The sequence below is a fragment of the Aegilops tauschii genome, chromosome 6 (assembly GCF_002575655.3).
Source record: "Aegilops tauschii subsp. strangulata cultivar AL8/78 chromosome 6, Aet v6.0, whole genome shotgun sequence".
Classification (NCBI taxonomy): Eukaryota; Viridiplantae; Streptophyta; class Magnoliopsida; order Poales; family Poaceae; genus Aegilops; species Aegilops tauschii.
In genome coordinates this window covers 159,891,388-159,912,618 of record NC_053040.3, presented here as the reverse complement: position 1 = coordinate 159,912,618, position 21,231 = coordinate 159,891,388, and the positions used below count along the sequence as shown (strand labels likewise).

The window sequence follows — 21,231 nt, the reverse complement described above, 5'->3', positions numbered from 1 at the left end:
GTCGAGCAGGAGCGCTTTAAGCGTCGGCTAATTGCCACTGCGAGGAGCCTGAAAAAGAAGCAGCAGCAGCTTCAAGCTGACCAAGATCTGCTCAATGACAGATGGACTGATGTCCTGGCAGCCGAGGAATACGGCCTCGAGCACCCAACCAAAAGTTACCCGAAGCGCAAATTGTTACCACAATTCGACGACGAGGCGCTGGACACCATCCTACCTGCGCGTAATGTAGCTGACCGACAACCACGCGGCCGGGACAAAATGGCAACTTAGGCCGAACACCAGCCCGCACTACCGCGCCACAAAAACAGAGACACAACAGCTCGGGGATACACATATGACCTGCGGCATGACCTGAAGAGCAGAGCAGGTCAGACCAGATCGATCTACGGATCGCGGGGGCGCGCCCCGACGCGCGACAATGGCCATCAGGCCGGACGTGACAAACATAACCACGCCCGGGCCAAACATCGCAGACAAACTCCAGCCGAGCTAGTCGCGACTTGGCCCGATACATAGGCGCCGCACACCCCCTTTGCTTCACTGATGAAGTAATGGACCATGAATTCCCGGAAGGGTTTAAACCCATGAACATCGAATCATATGACGGGACAACGGACCCTGCGGTATGGATTGAGGATTTTCTTCTCCATATCCATATGGCCCGTGGCGATGATCTTCATGCCATCAAATACCTGCCGCTAAAACTCAAGGGACCAGCTCGGTACTGGTTGAACAGTCTGCCCGAAAATTCAATTGGCAGCTGGGAGGACTTGGAAGACGCCTTCCTCGACAATTTCCAAGGTACATATGTCCGACCTCCGGATGCCGACGACTTAAGTCACATAGTTCAACAGCCCGGAGAGTCGGCCAGGAAATTCTGGACTAGGTTCTTAACTAAAAAGAACCAGATCGTCGACTGCCCGGATGCCGAGGCCCTAGCGGCCTTTAAGCATAGCATCCGTGACGTATGGCTCGGTGTCGGTGTCAAAACCGGCGAATCTCGGGTAGGTGGTCCCGAACTATGCGTCTAAGGTCGATGGTAACAGGAGACAGGGGACACGATGTTTACCCAGGTTTGGGCCCTCTCTATGGTGATAATACCCTACTTCCTTCTTGATTGATCTTAATGAATATGAGTGTTACAAGAGTTGATCTACCATGAGATCGTAATGGCTAAAACCCTAAAAGTCTAGCCAATATGACTATGATTATGATTCTTCCTCTTCGGACTAAGCCCTCCGGTTTATATAGACACCGGAGGGGACTAGGGTTGTACAAAGTCGGTTACAGAGAAAGGAATCTTCATATTTGGACACCAAGCTTGCCTTCCACGCCAAGGAGAGTCCCATCCAGACACAGGAGAGAGTCTTCGGTCTTCGTATCTTCACGGCCCATCAGTCCGGCCCATGTCTAACAGGTCGGACGCCCGAGGACCCCTTAGTCCAGAAGCAAATACTGGATACGGATTATGTTCACTGGAACTTGATTGATATGTCAATTGCCATTTTACAAATAACAACGCCACGACCCAGGCTATTTGACATGCCAGTATATGTCAATTGCGTCGAAGGCACTTTACAGGCTCGAAATAGAGTGCGGTCTACACAAAATTATTTGGACCTCCTGCCGCACGTCTGCGTTGCCTTGCCTCGGTGGAAGGATTCCTTAACAGGAATAACCTTTGGGTGAGTGTATGAAGCCGAACTCAGAAAGAGTCCGTGAGATGACCAATGTTTGAGCCACCTGTAATAAGAGATAAAAAGTGGTTAGAAAAGAAAAGGAGGAAATGGGAGTGCTTGTAGGCTATTCCGTATTGTGCCTCCGCCGATGACCAGGGTATTTTGAGTGCATAGTTATGCATGCGCGGTGTAAACCTCGCGAGTGTGTAAGGCGAACGGCGGAGGCCGAACTACTAATCCAGCTCTGAGATTAATCGGTTCCATTAAATAGAGACCAGCGGCTTAATGGCCGATGAGTTATGCGGCTCGATGAGGCCGCTTTGTACTCCGGCCGTAATAGCTGTAGTGTGGTCATCTATACGGAGGGAGTGTTCCGTATTTCCATTTACTATTATGACGCCGCATGGACCGGGCATTTTAAGTTTTGCGCGGGCGTAGAGTGGGACCGCATTAAAACAAGCAAGAGCGGTATGCCCCAGAAGTGCATGGTAGCTACTGTGGAGCGGGGCAATATCAAAGTTCAAGCCCTCGCTTCGGGAGTTGTTCGGCGAACCGAAAACGACTTCCAGTGTGGTAGAGCCCATGCAGTGAGTTTCTACGCCGGTTATTGCTCCCTTGAGGATAGTTCTGGTGGGCTTGATTCTTGAAGGATCAATGCCCATTTTGCGGACAGTGCCTTGGTAGAGTAGATTAAGGCTACTACCGCCGTCCATAAGGACTTTCGTGAGATGACACCCATCGATAATTGGATCGATGATCAGAGCTGCCAGACCTTCGGGACGGATATGACTAAATTTTGGGGGGATCCGCTCTATGGCGTATATGTCCCGTGCTGCGTGCGTGTGCTCCCTTGTAGGGGTGTGCGTCGCATATACCATGTTTACGGTTTTCACTTCGGGGGGAAATTGCTTCTGAACCCCGGTGTTCGGCTGGCGAGTCTCTTCGTCATCGCTGTAACTAGGCGGCCGCTTCCCCTTGTCTTCGGCATTAAGCTTGCCGGCTTGTTTGAAGACCCAGCAGCTTCTGTTTGTGTGAGTAGCTGGTTTATCGGGGGTGCCATGTATCTGGCAGGGCCGGTCCAGTATCTTGTCTACATTGGATGGTCCATCTCTATTTGCCTTGAATGGCTTTTTCCGTTGACCGGGTTTGGCGCTGTGTCTCGCGTTATCTCGTTATTATTGCGATGCTCGTGTTTATCGCCTCATGGCTTGCCGTTGCGGTCTCGGACTTCGGAAGTACCCGGATCGATGGCGCTGTTACTTCTACGAGCGAGCCAGCTGTCCTCTCCCGCGCAAAAGCGGGTCATTAGAGCGGTAAGGGCTGCCATGGATTTTGGTTTTTCTTGACCGAGGTGGCGAGCGAGCCATTCATCTCGGACGCTATGTTTGAAGGCCGCGAGGGCTTCGGCGTCTGGACAAACGACAATTTGGTTCTTTTTAATTAAGAACCTAGTCCAGAGTTTCCTGGCTGACTCTCCGGGCTGCTAGGTGATGTGACTTAAGTCATCGACGTCTGGCGGCCGGACATATGTTCCTTGGAAGTTATCGCGAAAGGCGTCTTCCAGGTCTTCCCAGCTGCCAACGGAGATCTCGGGAAGGCTGTTTAGCCAGTGCCGCGCTGGGCCCTTTAATTTTAGTGGGAGATATTTGATGGCATGAAGATCATCACCGCGGGCCATGTGGATATGGAGAAGAAAGTCCTCAATCCATACCGCGGGATCTGTTGTTCCATCGTATGATTCTATATTCGTGGGTTTAAACCCTTATGGGAATTCGTGCTCCATTACTTCGTCAGTGAAACAAAGAGGGTGTGCGGCGCCTCTATATTGGGCCACATCGCGACGTAGCTCGGATGGAGTTCGTCTACGGTTTTCGGCCCCGGCGTGATTAGGCTTGTCACGTCCGAATAGGGAGCCGTTGTCGCGTGTTTGGGCACGCCCTCGCAATCCGTAGATCGACCTGGTATGTCCTGATCTATTGTCCAGGTCCTGCCGAAGGTCATATGTATGACCCCGAGCTGTTTTTTCTTTGCCTTTACAGTGAGGTAGGGCGGGTTGGTGTTCGACTTGAGTTGCCGCTTTATCCCGGCACGTGGTGGTCGGTCAGCCGCATTGTGCGATGATGGTACGGGCTCCAGTTCCTCATCATCGAACTGAGGTAGTAATTTACGCTTCGGGTAACTTTTGGCTGGGTGCTTGAGGCCGTATTCCTCAGCTGCCAGGACATCAGTCCATCTATCGTTTAGCAAATCTTGATCAGCCTGAAGCTGCTGCTGCTTCTTTTTTAGGCTCCTTGTCGTGGCTATTAGCTGGCGCTTAAAGTGCTCCTGCTCGAGAGGTTCCTCAGGCATGATAAAATCCTCGTTTTCGAGGCTCACCTCCTTCTCGAAGAGCAGGAGATAGTTACTGTCCTCCGAGTCTTCGTGTATGGCCTGTTCATCAGGGCTAACTTGCCCATCTTCCCGATCATCCTGTTCGGCAGTTTGTTCATCGGGGTCTTCTCTGTCTTTGGCATCGTCCAGAGTGTTATCGTCTCCCGTGCCGGTATTGCTGTTTTTCTCACGACATGACTTAGAGCGGCCTCACTGACGCCGGCGCTTTGGCTGTGTCTCAGGAGGTTTATCCTCGACTGGATAATTTTTGTCGTCGTCGTTAGTTCTTTTAGGTGTATCCACCATGTACACGTCGTAAGAAGAAGTGGCCGTCCAACGTCTGGTAAACGGCGGGTTTTGGCCTTGCTCCTCATCGGCTTCGTCGTCCATATCGTCGATGTCTTCGGAGCCGTAATCGAGCATGTCGGTTAAGTCCTCGACAGTGGCTATGAAGTGGGCGGTGGGTGAGAAGCGAAATTTTCCGTCATCAGCCTCCAGTTCAAACCGGATATAATTCGGCTGTGAGTCCCCCGCTAAGGATAGATTTTTTAATGAGTTTAGCACGTCGCCTTAGGGTGAGTGCCGAAAGATGTCCGCGGAGCTGAATTCAACGATCGATGACTGATCAGGCTCGGCGTACGCGGACGTACATGGTTCGGAACCTGTAGCCGGAGATGAGTCCATGGTTCCAGTGACACATATGTCACTTGAAGTTAGGTCTGTGTGCGGCTCCAACGCCGCTGAGTCTACGGCTTCCGTGGCGGGGTTAAGCTTCCCGTCCTCGGATGGCGCGATCTGCTCCGGATCTAAGGCCAGAGTAGTTACAGGTGCTATCTCTTGGGTATGGTCCGATGACAGATTTACGTCATGTTCATCGTGGTGGCAGGGAGCGGCTACCATGGTCTCGAATCCGTCGAAGATCAAGTCCTTGCGGATATCCGCGACATAGTTCAAGCTTCCAAATCTGACCTGATGGCCAGGGGCGTAGCTTTCGTTCTGCTCCAGATGGCCAAGCGAGTTGGCCTGTAGTGCGAAGCCGCCGAATACGAAGATCTGTCCGGGGAGGAAGACTTCCCCTTGGACATCATCATTGTAGATGATTGAAGGAGCCATCAAACCTTTTGACGATGACACAGTGGAACTCTCAATGAAAGCACCAATGTCGGTGTCAAAACCGGCGGATCTCGGGTAGGGGATCCCGAACTATGCGTCTAAGGTCGATGGTAACAGGAGATAGGGGACACGATGTTTACCCAGGTTCGGGCCCTCTCTATGGAGGTAATGCCCTACTTCCTGCTTGATTGATCTTAATGAATATGAGTGTTACAAGAGTTGATCTACCACGAGATCGTAATGACTAAAACCCTAAAAGTCTAGCCAATATGACTATGATGATTATGATTCTTCCTCTATGGACTAAGCCCTCCGGTTTATATAGACACCGGAGGGGACTAGGGTTGTACAAAGTCGGTTACAGAGAAAGGAATCTTCATATTTGGACACCAAGCTTGCCTTCCACGCCAAGGAGAGTCCCATCCGGACATGGGAGAGAGTCTTCGGTCTTCGTATCTTCACAGCCCATCAGTCTGACCCATGTCTAACAGGTCGGATGTCCGAGGACCCCTTAGTCCAGGACTCCCTCACTCGCTCGTCACCTCGGCCAAGAAAAGCCGAAGTCCATGGCAGCCCTCACGGCACTAATGACCCGCTTCTATGCGGGCGAGGATAGTTGGCTGGCCCGTAGCAATAACAATGCAAGCGAACCTGGCACTTCTGAGACCAGAAACAGCAATGGCAAGCCCTGACGCAACAGACACAAGCGTCGAAGCAATGGTGAGAATACCGATGACACGACGGTCAACGCCGGATTCAGTGGCTCTAAGTCCGGTTAGCAGAAGAAGCCATATAAAAGAAACAATCCGGGACCTTCCAGCTTGGACCGCATACTCGATCGTCCATGCCAGATTCATGGCACCCCAGACAAACCAGCCAATCATACCAACAGAGACTGTTGGGTTTTTAAACAGGCCGGCAAGTTAAATGCCGAGAACAAGGAGAAGGGGTCGCAAAGCGATGACGATGACGAGGAGCCCCGGCCACCGAACACAGGGGGACAGAAGAAATCCCCCCCCAAGTTAAAATGGTGAATATGATATACGCTACTCATATCCCCAAGAGGGAGCGCAAGCGCGCGCTCAGGGACGTCTACGCGATGGAGCCAGTCGCCCCAAAGTTCAACCAATGGTCTTCCTGCCCGATCACTTTCAATCGCAGGGACCATCCGACCAGTATCCGTCATGGCGGTTTAGCTTCACTGGTCCTTGACCCAATCATTGATGGATTCCATCTCACGCGAGTCCTCATGGATGGTGGTAGCAGCCTGAACCTGCTCTATTAGGATACAATGTGCAAAATGGGCATTAATCCCTCATGGATCAAGCCCACAAAAACTACCTTCAAAGGAGTCATACCAGGTGTGGAGGCCCGTTGTACGGGCTTAATCACACTAGAGGTTGTCTTCGGATCTCCGGACAACTTCCAAAGCGAAGAGTTGATCTTCCATATCGTCCCCTTTCGCAGTGGCTATCACACACTGCTTGGACGAACCGCATTTGCTCGATTCAACACGGTGCCAGACTACGCTTATCTTAAACTCAAGATGCCCGGACCACGCGGCGTCATAACAGTCAATGGAAATACGGAACGCTCCCTCCGTACTGAGGAGCACACTGTGGCTTTAGCAGCAGAAGTACAGAGCGGCCTTTTCAAGGAGAACCTTAATTCGGCAGCCGAGCTCTCGGACACGGTCAAACGAGTCCAAACTACTCTGCAGCAGGACATCCCAGCTCGTCAAGAGCTCAACTAGCAATTTGGCCCCCGTCCCAGTCCCGACCGAGTGGCGGCGTTCGTACCGCGCATACATAACTACGCACTCAAAATACCATGGGCATAGACGGAGGCATAACTAGAATGTGATCCATAATATGGCTCGACCGCCCCTGGACACACATACTTTAACTTCTTTTTTCTTTATCCTTTCCAGTTTCTTTTCCACAGGCCTTTTCCGACGGCACGATCACCGCTCCTTTTGAAGGATAGATACACCAAGACGGCGAGAAGCATTGACGTATAAGGGAATTTCCAGGTGGTCTCTTTAAACGATCGTTATGCCTGTTTTCAGGACCCGCACGCAGCTCTCCCTTTGTCGTGGCATGTTAAATAGCCATGTTGCTTACCGCACTGCTTGTATGCATACGCTTTGACGTATTGACCTAACTATAATGGAAAATAGTTTGCAGCCCAATTTCTGCGACATTAGCCTATTACTTCATTTTTTTTCTTTTTCTTGATATTCTTATCAATTACACCCATACACTCTGGTACGCCTTAATTCGCCAGGGGCTTCATTGCGCCCCACAATACGAAAACAAAGTCCGAACACTTTTTTACAGTATAGTTCGGCACCCCGAATTTAGCATTATATGCATTGGCTCCGAATCACGTCTTTGGTCAATAGTTGGGTTGCTCGGCTCCTGTGCTTACTACCTTACGTTCCGCTATATCGGCTAGGGTAGTAAAGGGAGAACTACTGCGATTGTGTCCTGGTTTATCCGGATGAGCACCTCGGTAGAGAAAGCTGAAAACTGACTGTCATGATTGAGGGTGTCCTGGATTAGGGGGTCCTCGGACAGCCGGACTATATCCTTTGGACGGACTGTTGGACTATGAAGATACAAGATTAAAGACTTCGACCCGTGTCTGGATGGGACTCTCCTTGGCGTGGAAGGCAAGCTTGGCAATACGGATATGTAGATCTCCTCCCTTGTAAACCGACTCTGTGTAACCCTATCCCCCTCCGGTGTCTATATAAACCGGAGGGTTTAGTCCGTAGGACAACAACAATCATACCATAGTCAAGCTTCTAGGGTTTAGCCTCTACGATCTCGTGGTAGATCAACTCTTGTAATACTCATATATCAAGATCAATCAAGCAGGAAGTAGGGTATTACCTCCATCGAGAGGGCCCAAACCTGGGTAAACATCGTGTCCCCCGCCTCCTGTTACCATCCGCCTTAGACGCACAGTTCGGGACCCCCTACCCGTGATCCGCCGGTTTTGACACCGACATTAGTGCTTTCATTGAGAGTTCCACTGTGTTGTCACGATAAAGGCTTGATGGCTCCTCCAATCATCGCCAACGATGCGATCCAGGGTGAGGATTTCCTCCCCGGACAGATCTTCGTATTCGGCGGCTTTGCACTGCGGGCCAACTCGCTTGGCCATCTGGAGCAGATCGAAAGCTACGCCCCTGGCCATCAGGTCAGGTTTGGAAGCTTGAACTGTACTACCAACATCCGCGGAGACTTGATCTTCGACGGATTCGAGCCCATGTTAGGTGCGCCGCACAGTCACGACAGGCATGACTTAGCTCTGCCGACGGACAGTGATCGGGAGATCCCACCTGCAGCTACTCCGGCCCTCGATCCGGAGCCGATTACGCCGTCTGAGGACGGGTGGATGGACCCTGCCACGGAGGCCGCACACTCAGCGGCGATAGAGCTGAATACTGATTTCACCTCTTATGAGACCTGTGTTGCCGGACACTTGGATTCGTCCCCGGCCACGGGCTCCGAACCGCCTGCATTCGTGCCTATCGAATCTGATTGGGCACCGATCGTGGAGTTTTCCTCCGCGGATATCTTTCAGCACTCGCCCCTGGGCGACGTGCTAAACTCATTGAGGTCTCTCTCCTTGTTAGGAGACCCTTGGCCGAACTATGTCTGGCTAGAATGGGATGCGGACGACGAAGAAATTCGCTGCCCACCCACCACCCACTTAGTAGCCACTGTCGACGATTTAACCGACATGCTCGATTTCGGCTTCGAAGACATCGACGGTATGGACGATGATGCAGGAGACGAACAGGAACCACCGCCCACAGGGCGCTGGACTGCCACCTCATCATATGATATATACATGGTGGACACCCCCAAAGAAGGCAATGGCGATAAGACAACGGAGGATAATCCCTCCAAGAAGCAATCCAAGCACCGACGCCGCTCTAAGTCCCGCCATAGCAAAAGCAGCGATACCGGCACAAGAGACAATAACGCTCCGGATAATGCCGAAGACGACGACAATCCCCTCCAGCCAGACCTCGAGCGGGAGGATGAACAAGCTAGCCCTCCAGAACAGGCAGCAGACGCAGAATCAGAGGATGACAATTACATGCCTCTCTCTAAAGACGAGGTGAGCCTCGGCGACGAAGAATTTATCGTGCCGGAGGATCCCGTCGAGCGGGAGCGCTTCAAGCGCCGGCTTATAGCCACAGCAAACAGCCTGAAGAAAAAGCAACAACAGCTTCAAGTTGATCAGGATCTATTAGCGGATAGATGGACTGAAGTCCTGGCGACCGAGGAATACGAACTCGAGCGCCCAACCAAGAGTTACCCAAAGCGCAGGTTGCTACCCCAACTTGAGGAGGAAGCATTGAAACCTACATCACCAGCGTATGATGCGGCTGATCGGCCACCTCGTGGCCGAGACAGAGAGGCATATCAGCCCGAAGTCCAGCCCGCACCCCACCGCCATTCAAACAAAAATACCAAGGCCCAGGGCAACACGCGGGACCTGCGAGACGTCTTGGAAAACAAAGCAAAACATGCAAGATCGATCTACGGATCACGGGGGCGCGCCCCAACGTGGGACGATGACCGTCACGCCGGATATACTAAAAGCAAATTCGGCCGGGCCAAATACAGCAGACAAGACTCGTATGAACTGTGTCGTGATATAGCCCGACACAGAGGCGCCGCACACCCCCTATGCTTCACTGATGAAGTAATGGATCATGAATTCCCAGAGGGTTTTAAACCCGTAAACATTGAATCATATGATGGTACAACGGACCCCGCGGTATGGATCGAGGATTTCCTCCTCCACATCCACATGGCTCGCGGCGATGATCTACATGCCATCAAGTACTTCCCACTAAAACTCAAAGGACCAGCTTGACATTGGCTGAATAGCTTGCCAGCAAACTCCATTGGCAGTTGGGAGGATTTGGAAGATGCATTCCTTGACAACTTCCAGGGCACTTATGTGCGACCACCGGATGCTGATGACTTGAGCCACATAACTCAGCAGCCAGGGGAATCGGCCAGGAAATTTTGGACCCGGTTCCTAACTAAGAAAAACCAAATTGTCGACTATCCGGATGCAGAGGCCTTAGCGGCATTTAAGCATAACATCCGTGACGAGTGGATCGCCCAGCACCTCGGCCAGGAGAAGCCGAAGTCTACGGCAGCCCTCACGACACTCATGACCCGCTTTTGCGCGGGCGAGGATAGCTGGCTGGCTCGCAGCAACAACACATCAAGAAGTCATGGCAATTCAGATGCCAAGGATAGAAACAGCAAACCACGTCGCAACAGACACAAGCGCCGCAACAACGGTGATAACGCCGAAGACACGGCAGTCAATGCCGGATTTAGTGGCTCTTAATCCGGTCAGTGGAAGAAGCCGTTCAAAAGAAGCAACCCGGGCCCGTCCAGTTTGGACCGCATACTCGATCGCTCGTGTCAAATTCATGGCACCCCCGATAAGCCAGTCAATCACACCAACAGAGAATGCTGGGTGTTTAAGCAGGCCGGCAAGTTGAATACCAAAAACAAGGAAAAGGGGCTGAATAGCGACGATGAGGAGGGGTCCCGGCCGTCGAACACAGGAGGACAGAAGAAATTTCCTCCCCAAGTGAAAACGGTGAATATGATATACGCAACCCATATTCCCAAAAGGGAACGAAGCATGCACTAAGGGACGTCTATGCGATGGAGCTAGTTGCCCCAAAGTTCAACCCATGGTCCTCTTGTCCGATCACTTTCGATCGTAGGAACCACCCCACTAGTATCCGTCATGGCGGTTCTGCCGCATTGGTCCTTGATCCCATCATTGACGGATTTCACCTCACCTGAGTCCTTATGGACGGTGGCAGCAGCCTGAACCTGCTTTATCAGGATACAGTGCGCAAAATGGGTATAGACCCCTCGAGGATCAAACCCACTAAAACCACCTTTAAAGGTGTCATTCCAAGTGTAGAGGCCCGTTGCACGGGCTCAATCACACTGGAAGTAGTCTTCGGATCTCCGGACAACTTCCGAAGCGAGGAGTTAATCTTCGATATCGTCCCGTTCCGCAGTGGCTATCACGCACTGCTCGGACGAACCGCATTTGCCAGATTCAATGCGGTACCGCATTATGCATACCTCAAGCTCAAAATGCCAGGACCTCGTGGGGTTATAACAGTCAATGGAAACACAGAACGCTCGCTCCGCACGGAGGAGCACACTGCGGCCCTCGCAGCAGAAGCACAAAGCAGCCTTTTAAGGCAAATCGCCAATTCGGCGATAAAGCCCCTGGACACCTTCAAGCGAGTCCGGAGTAACCTGCAACAGGATCGCCTGGCACGTTCAGAGCTCGCCTAGCAACTCGGCATCCGTCCTAGTCCTAGTCAAGCGATGAAATCTATGCCGCACGTACATAATTACGCACTAAAAATACCATGGGCATAGGCGGAGGCACGGCTATGGCACGGCCCACAATGCGGCTCAACCGCCCCAGGGCCCGTATACCTTTATCATTTTTTCTCTTTCAGGACCTTACTCTCTGGAAGCCCTTTCCGGCAGTCTGATTGCTGGACGCATTACGGGAAGGAAATACCAAGGAGGCAAGAAGCTAAGACGTACAATGGAATCCCCAGGTGGTCTCTGATAACGATCGAAATACCCGTTTTAAATACCCATACGCAGCTTGCCCTTGGATAGGACATGACAAATAGTCCTATTTTTCGCTTATTGCACTACATGTATCAAGTACGCTTCGACGTATTATTTAATAACAATGCATAGCTTTAGTCTATTATTGCATTACCCTTTCTTTTTTCTCTTGTCCGCTTATTTACGACAAATTGCACCCGTACATTTTGGTACGTCCAGTACGCCAGTGGCTTCAGTTTACCCCATAAATACGGCGTGAGAAGTCCGAACACTTTCGACAGTGTGGCACCCCGAACTTATAGCATTATATGCATCAGCTCCGAATCATGTCTTGGGTCAATAGTTGGGTTTGCCCGGCTCCCATGTTTTGGTACCTTACGTTCTGCTATATCGGTTAAGGTAGCGCTGGGAGAACTACTGCGATTGTGTCCCGGTTCTTCCGGACGAGCACCTCAGTAGAGAAAGCCGAAAACTGACTGTCATGATGAGGCGAGAGCTGGTCGCTGTTCGAGAGGTCTCAAGTCCTTAAAGACTTTTTCCGCTTCGGGCGAGGAGTCGGCCTTGTCCGATTTAGGCGTTTATAGCGCCCCAAGTTCGGCCTTCCGAATACTAGGGGCTTCGCCAAAATTTAAAATTGTAGAATTCTATGGCTAAGTGAGAGTGATAAAGCTTTATAGTCCGATTGCCTGGTTCGTTGTGCTGAACACCTCCTTCGAAGGACCCAAAATTGGGATAAAGAGTGATCAGGTTTATCCCGAACACCTCAGTACTAGTTACATGGGGGCAGAAGCCGACGACTAGCCAACTCTCAGATTTTATAAACGACCGCACAGGAGGTAATATTTTAAATTAATAAAGCGCTGCATAGCACAGATGAACTAGTTTCATATTACAGGATCACATGAGTACATTCATTCAAAGATTACATCCTTAGCACACTCCTCCGCCACAAGACGAGCACCCTTCAGGACACCGTCCTAATACTTCTCGGGGTGGCGATGCTCCTTGCCCTCCGGCGGCCCCTCCTTCACCAGCTTTTTGGCGTCCATCTTCGCCCAGTGCACTTTAGCTCGGGCGAAGGTCCTGCGGGCACCCTCAATACATACGGACCGCTTTATGACTTCAAGCCGTGGGCAGGCATCCAAAAGCCGCCTTACCAGGCCGAAGTAGCTGCCAGGCAGGGGCTCGCCAGGCCACATCCGGACTAAAAGGCCCCTCATGGCCTGTTCGGCCGCCTTGTGAAGTTCGACCAGTTGCTTCAACTGGTCGCTCAAGGGCATCGGATGTTCGGTCCCAGTGTACTGAGACCGGAACAACTTCTCTGTCGAGCTCCCCTCTTCGGCCCGGTAGAACTCCGCGGCATCTGACACACTGCGGGGTAGATCTGCGAATGCTCCTGGAGACCTCCGAACTCGGGTAAGTACAAAGAAAGTTTCCTTCACATGCTTGCTTTGCATAATGAATGCCTTACCCGCCGCTATCTTCTTAACCGCCTCAATTTCCTGGAGGACCTTTTGGGCTTTGGCCTTGGCATGTTGTGCGCTTTCGAGGGCCTTCGCAAGCTCGGACCCTTGCGTCTTAGAGTCAAGCTCCAAGGACTCGTGCTTCTTGACGAGAGCCTGGAGCTCTTGCTGCACCTCGCCTACTCAGGCCTCTTGTTTCTCTCGCTCTACGCGCTCCTTGGCCGCTTTGTCTTCGGCCTCGGACAGTGCCTTCTTCAGGGTCGCCACTTCGGTCGTGGCCCCTAGCAAAATTCAAGACGATCCTATGATCTAAGCAACCACCCTTTTTCTTCTTATCAATATACAGACGGGGTATTTCTTACCTTTGTTCTCTTCGAGCTGCCTCTTGGTAAGGCCGAGCTCTTCCTTGGACCGCTCAAGGTCCCGCTTCAGTGCGGTGACCTCCGCAGTACATGCGGCAGCGGCCAGCAGTGAAGCCTGCATATGCACAGACACATATTCTGATTAGACTCCTGCGATTATTATTTGATCCTCTATTCGGCCTTCCTTCGCGAACGCCAAACAGCGCATCAGGGGCTACTGTCTATGCCGTAATATTTTCTTATAATTTGATTACTTACCTCAAAGCCTGTTAGGAGGCTGGCACAGGCTTCAGTCAGTCCGCTTTTGGCGGATTGAACCTTCTTGACCACCGCACTCATGATAGTGCGGTGCTCTTCATCAATGGAAGCGCCGCGAAGCGCTTCCAGCAAGTTGTCTGATGCCTCTGGATAGACAGAGGTCATCGGCACAGATGGCTCGCCCCCCTTAGTGAGGGGTCGCCTGACAGAGTCCGGAACCACGGGAGGTTCCGACATAGTGTTCGGCTGGGGGCCAAGCTTGCCGCCCCCGCCATGTGGGCCCATGGGAGTCTTGCTCCCCACGCGCCCAGTGTCCAGAATGTCACCTTGGGGCGCTTCTGGGACTATCTCCCCTTGGTTCAGTGCCCTTTGAGACAACACCTCGACGTTGTCCGTAGGGCGGGGGGAGGAGGCGGTCGGGAGCGAATCACTGTTCATCTCCGACTCACCCAAAGACTCCTCCGAAGAGGATACGCTAATATGGGCCTTGGAGGGACTGCATGATCATGTTCGGCATGATAAGGAGCAATAAAATGAAACATACCAAAACTATTATGGTATCCGGATACTTACGACTTCGCCAGGGGCTTGTCCCTGGGCAACCACTCCTCTTCGCTAAAGGCGGCGGTGGTGGAGTTGTCCGGAAGGAGGGTTCGTCCCTTCTTGGACCCTTCGGCCGCCCCACACGGGGCGGCCTTCCTTTTCCTGTCCCCCCGGCTGGGGGGGGAGAACTTTCCTCTTCCTCCTCGTTTTCGTGGGAGGAGTGCGCCTCGGTGCTTTCGGACGATGAGTCAGATATCACCTTGCGCCGGAGACCCTTCCTGGTCCCTGTGGCCTTCTTCTTGGCCTTCTTCTCCGGCACCTCATAAGGTGCCGGACCAGCATCTTCGTTAGAAGAGCATCTGCTGGATCTTTGGGCAGGGGAGCCGGACAATCGATCTGCTCCGCTGTCGCTACCCAGTCCTGTTAAAAGGCGTGGAGGCTTAGATCCCGCGCAGGGTTATACTGGGGAAAAGAACATCTTATGAGATGTAAAAAACTTACCGGATTGGCAGGGTGCTTTGCGCTGAGTCCGCGGTCCTCAGTAAGGGGAGGAGGTACCTCGGCGCCCTTGAACAGCACCTTCCAGATGTCCTTGTGCATCGTGTCGAAGAGCTCTCACAGCGTCTGGTGCTCGGCCGGGTCGAACTCCCACATATTGAATGCCCGTCTTTGACAAGGGAGAATCCGGCGGAAGAGCATGACTTGGACCACGTTGACGAGCTTGATTTTCTTTCTCATCATGTTTTTGATGCATGTCTGGAGTCCGGTCAGCTCTACCGAGGAACCCCAGGACAGGCCCTTCTCTTTCCAGGAGGTGAGCCGCATGGGGATTCCGGATCGAAATTCGAGGGCCGCCACCCATTTGGTGTCGCGCGGCTCGGTGATGTAGAACCACCCCAATTGCCACCCCTTTATGGTCTCCACATAGGAGCCTTCGAGCCAGGTGACGTTGGGCATTTTTCCCACCATGGCGCCTCCGCACTCCGCTTGCTGGCCGGCCACCACCTTCGGTTTAACATTGAAGGTCTTCAGCCACAGGCCGAATTGGGGCTTGATGCGGAGGAAGGCCTCGAACACGACGATAAACACCGAGATGTTGAGGATGAAATTGGGGGCCAGATCGTGAAAGTCCAGCCCGTAGTAGAACATGAGCCCGCGGACAAACGGGTGGAGGGGAAATCCCAGTCCACGGATGAAGTGGGTAAGAAAAACCACCCTCTCATGGGGTTCTGGAGTAGGGATGATCTGCCCCGCATCCGGCAGCCGGTGTGCGATATCCGCGGCCAGATATCCGGCTCTCTGCAGCTTTGTGATGTCCTCCTCCATAACGGAGGAGACCATCCACTTGCCTCCCGCTCCGGACATGCTTGGAGTGGTTTGAGGAGAAAAACGCGAACTTGGGCGCCGGAGCTCGAGTGCGCAGGAATGGATGAGCAAGGAGGAAGAAGGCGTGGGTGAAAAGGGTGAATCTTTGTCCCTTTATAAGGGCGGAAGAAACTATGCGCCTCCCCACTTGCCTGGTAAACTCGCCTATTCCCCAAGCGCCGTAATTGATGGCGCGGTTGGGTTAGCCACACCCGTATTGATGAGAATCCCGTGATAAGGGGACACAATCTTTGCTTCGACAAGACGTGCCAAGAAAACCGCCTCGCGATATGTGCAGTGGTTGGTTATGAAAAATGGTTCGAATAATGACCGGGCCGTGGTGTGATGTCACGCTACGGAATGTGTCAGCAGATTAGATTTGTAGAAATATTATTCTCTCTACGGTGGTATGTGGAATTTGTTTTGCAGAGCCGGACACTATCCTCGTGTTCAAAATCTTCTATGAAGTATTCGGAGAAGGAACCCGCCTTGCAATGCCGAAGACAATCTGCGCGCCGGACTCATCGTCATTGAAGCCTGGTTCAGGGGCTACTGAGGGAGTCCTAGATTAGGGGGTCCTCGGACAGCCGGACTATATCCTTTGGCCGAATTGTTGGACTATGAAGATACAAGATTGAAGACTTCGACCCGTGTCCGGATGGGACTCTCCTTGGCGTGGAAGGCAAGCTTGGCAATACGGATATGTAGATCTCCTCCCTTGTAAACTGACTCTGTGTAACCCTAGCCCCTCCGGTGTCTATATAAACCGGAGGGTTTAGTCCGTAGGACAACAACAATCATACCATAGGCTAGCTTCTAGGGTTTAGCCTCTACGATCTCGTGGTAGATCAACTCTTGTAATACTCATATCATCAAGATCAATCAAGCAGGAAGTAGGGTATTACCTCCATCGAGAGGGCCCGAACCTGGGTAAACATCGTGTCCCCCGCCTCATGTTACCATCCGCCTTAGACGCACAGTTCGGGACCCCCTACCCGAGATCCGCCCGTTTTGACACCGACAATGACGCGGCGAGAGCCGGTCAGCTCTTCGGAGGTTTCAAATCTTTAGCGATTTTTTCCGCATTTCGCGATGAATTGGTTCTATCCGATCAGGTGTTTACAGTACCCCAAGTTCGGACTGATGAATACTAGGGGCTGCGCCTAAAATTTTATTGTCAAACTCCTATGGCTAAGTGAGGGTGATAAAGCCACATAGTCCGAGTGCCTTGTTCGTTGCGCTAAACACCTCCTTCAAGGACCAAACAATTGGATCAAGAGTGTTTAGATTCCATCCCGAACACCCTCGTACTACCTAAGTGGGGGCTGAAGCCGACGACTGGCCAACTCTCAGATTTCATAAAACGGCCGCACAGGAGGAAATTTTTTAACACGTATTATCTTACATAATTGACTTGTTTCATAATACAGGGCAAGGTAATACAAATGTACTCATTCAAAGATTACATCTTTGGCACACTGCGCCGCCACAATGCGGAATCCCTCCAGGACATTATCAAAATATAGCTCGGGCATGCGGTGCTCCTTGCCCTCGGGCGGTACCTCGGTCGCGAGCTTGACGGCGTTCATCTTCGCCTACTGCACTTTGACGCGGGCGAAGGCCATCCGCGCACCCTCGATGCAGACCGATCGCTTGATAACGTCAAGCCGGGGTCAAGCGTCGACCAGCCGCTTCACGAGTCCGAAGTAGCTGCTGGGTATAGCTTCGGCAGGCCATAGCCAGATTATTACATCCTTCATGGCTAGTTCGTCCACCCTGTGCAGCTCGACCAGCTGTTTTAGCTGGTCGCTAAAGGGCACCGAATGTTCTGGCACAAGGTACTGCGACCAAAACAGCTTCTCCGTTGAGCTCCCTTCTTCGGCTCGGAAGAATGCCGCAACGTCAGAAACACTGTGCGGCAGATCCGCAAATGCCCTTGGAGAACTCCAAATCCGGGTTAGTAAGAGATACCTCTCCCTCATATATTTGCTTTGCATAATGAAGTCCTTACCTGCCGTAATTTTCTTGGCCTCTTGGATTTCTTGGAGGGCGCCCTGGGCTTCCACCCAGGCATCTTGTGCGCTCTGGCGAGCCTTGGCGAGTTGGGACTCTTGATCCGCACTCTTGCGCTCCAAGGACTCACATTTCTTCACGGCATCATGAAGCTCTTGCTGGACCTCATCGAGCCTGGCCTCGTGCTTTTCACGGGCGGCTTGCTCCTTGGCAGCTTTCTCCTCGGCCTCGGCCAGCGCCTTTTTAAGGGCCTCGACCTTGGAGCTGCTCCTACAAATATCGTGGCACTCTGGTCAATACACATCATTTATTTTTTCGAATACACAGCAGGTCATTACATACCTTGCTTATCCTCTATCTGCTTCCTTGCTTGGCCGAGCTCGTCCTCGGCCCGCTCCAGTCTCTGCTTCAGTCCGGAGACTTCGGCAGCGTGGGACGTCGCGGTCAGCAACGACGCCTGCTTAATCACATCGACACATATGGTTAGTCTCCTACGAAGATTCTTTGGTCCTCTTTTCGGCTTTTCTTTCCGAACACCGAATAGAGTCTCAGGGGCTACTGTCTATACCGTGACATTCTTTTTAGGTAATTACGTTGCTTACCTCAAAGCCTGTTAGAAGACTTCTGCAGGCTTCGGTTAGTCCGCTCTTTGCGGATTGAATCTTCTCAATCACCGCACCCATGAGGGTACGGTGTTCCTCCATGATGGAAGCACTTCGTAGCGCTTCCCGGAGAGCATCCGGTGCCTCTGGTTGGATAGAGGTCACCGGCGGAATAGGCGCACCTCCTTCTTTCGAAGGAGGCTGCTGGCCGGATTTCGGAGCCGCATAGGTCTCTGGGACCGTATTCGGCTGGGGGCCGAACTGAACACGGCCCCCATCGCCAATCTCCATGGGGATTTGCTCCCCCATGTGTCTGGCGGCCGAGGTTTTACCCTCCGGCGCCGCCCTGTTGTCCTCCTAAGTCTCTCCCTGGCCAGGGATCTTTTGGGACAACACCTCGGTGTCATCCATGGCCTTGGGGGAGGAGGCCTCCGGCTGTGGCCCGCTGTCCATCGCCTTCGGGTCCAGCGAATTCCCCGGGGATGAGGATCGCTCGAGGTTGGACCGAGCCGGACTGCAAGTGCATGATTCAACATGTTAAGACTATGAAGTAGAGAGGCCGGATATATGGATGCGTCCAGGTGTTTTAGTACTCAGGATTCGGCCAGGGGCTTGTTTCGGGGGCGCGGCTCCGGGCTGCTGTCGACATCCCATGCGGAGTTGTCCGCGAGGGAGCCCTTCCCCCTCTTGGACGCCTCTGCCTCCAGATTCGTGGAGGCCGCCCTCTTCTTCCTCTCCCACTTAGGGGGAGTTGCTTTCCTCCTCCTCCTTGTCATCGTCTTCGGCGGCGGAGGAGTGAGTCTCATTGTCTTCAGGCGTCACGTCCGAAGCACCCTTGCGGCGGAGGCCACCTCTGGCCCCCTTGGCCTTCTTCTCTGGCGCCTTGTAGGGCGCTGGAACCAGCATCTTTGTCAGGAGCGGGATGGCTGGTTCCTCGGGCAGCGGAGCCGGACACTTAATCTGCTCCGCCTTCTTTGTCCATCCCTGAAAAACGATAGTAACAAGTGAGGTTTAGGTATCTTCCCTGAACAAGAAAGTAAAGGATACACCTTGAAACGCGAAAGACTTACCGCGCTGGCGGGATGGGCCAGGGCGTGCCCACGGTCCTTGGTCGTCTCCGGCGGTGTCTCGTTGCCCTTGAAGAGCACCTTCCAGATATCTTCGTGCGTAGTTCCGAAGAACCGTGCAAAGTCTGGTGCTCGACCGGATCGAACTGCCATAAATGGCAAGTCCGGCTCTGGCAAGGAAGGATCCGTCGAACCAGCATCACCTGGACCACGTTGACAAGCTTGATGTTCTTGTCCACCATGCTTTGGATGCTTGTTTGCAGCGCTGTCAGCTCATCCGAAGAGTACCAATTCAGGCCCTTCTCTAGCCAGGAGGTGAGTCGCATTGGGGCTCCGGACTTGAATTCGGGAGCCGCGGCCCAGGAAGCGTCGTGGGGCTCTGTGATATAGAACCATAGCTTCTGCCACTCTTTGACAGTCTCCACAAAGGTACCTTTGGGCCATGTGACATTGGGCATCTTGCTCACCATGTGTAACGCCCGGATAATCATGCTACAGTAATCCCACGCTAATCATGCCACGTCACCTCTGTTACTGTTGCTAACCTCACAATGATTCGAAACCGTTCCAAAATTTAAATTCTAAATAGTGGTAAACACCCAAAGTTTTCAAAAGTCAAAACAAAAATGTTCGGTGGGTGCCAAATAAGGCATAGTTAATTATGGTGAAGTAAACACATTTTTAGAAAATGCCTAAATATTTTAAAATGATGTAAAACAGAAAAGAAAATAAATAAAAAGAAAAGAAAGCTAACAAAAAAAGAAAGGGAAAAGGAGCCCCCCACTGGGCCGTGGCCCAACTTGGCCGAACGGCCTCGGCCCACCAGGCCACCAGGCCGGCCCATCAGCCGCGCCCATATCCCCCACTACCCCAAACCCTAACCCCCCACCGACACCCCACTCTGCCCCTCCCTCCCCCGATCCAAATCGGATCGGGCTCGACCCCGTCGCCCCGCTCGCCCCCGACGCCGCCCCGACGACCCCGTCGCCCCGCTTGCCCCCGACGCCACCCCGACGACCCCGTCGCCCCGCTTGCCCCCGACGCCGCCCCGACGACCCCGCGCCCCGCGACCACGCCGCCTCGCCGTTGGACGTCGCCACGCCGGAGCTCCTCCGCCGGCCTGCTTCCTCCTCCCCACCGGCCTGCTCCCACGTCGGTCGTCGTCCCCGCCCCCCACCTCGAGCCCCGTTTCCCAGTCCCCTGCAACCCCTGTGAGCGCCACCCTCATCTCCCTCTCTGACCCCATGCCGGAGTCGCCCTCGACGGGACTCGCTCGCCCGCGTGCTCCCGCAGCTCCACCCGAGCCCTACGCCGTGCCCCGCTTCCTCCCCTCTCCCTCGCGCCTGCCCGCCTTCCCGTGCTGCGCGCGCGCTCGTCGCCGTGACCACCGCACGCCTGCGCCCCGTGCACGCCCGTCGCCGCGTTGTCCCGCTACTCCCTCGTCCACCCCGGCCTCGCCGTCCTTGCCGCGCTCGACGCCCGCCCGCGCCGTTCGCGCCTCGCGCGTGGCCGCCCCCCTGCTCACCCCGCGCCCCCTTCGCTCCCCCCGCTCTCCCTCTACGCGCGCGCACGCGCTCGCGCCCTTCTGGCTCGGCCACGGCCCCTCCCCCTCCACGCGCGGCCGTGCCCGCCGCCGGCAGGCCGTCCTGGCCACTGGCCTCGCCCGCGCCGCACACGCGCGCCGCGCCCACGCCCGCCTGTGGCCCCTGGGCCACTGCCAGGGGGGCCTCGCGC

General features: G+C 53.5%; 1 pseudogene; it reads right to left on the bottom strand.

The window, feature by feature from the left end:
* Positions 1-1,942: 1,942 nt before the first annotated feature.
* On the bottom strand, positions 1,943-15,815 carry LOC141025915 (uncharacterized; annotated as a pseudogene).
* Positions 15,816-21,231: the final 5,416 nt, after the last annotated feature.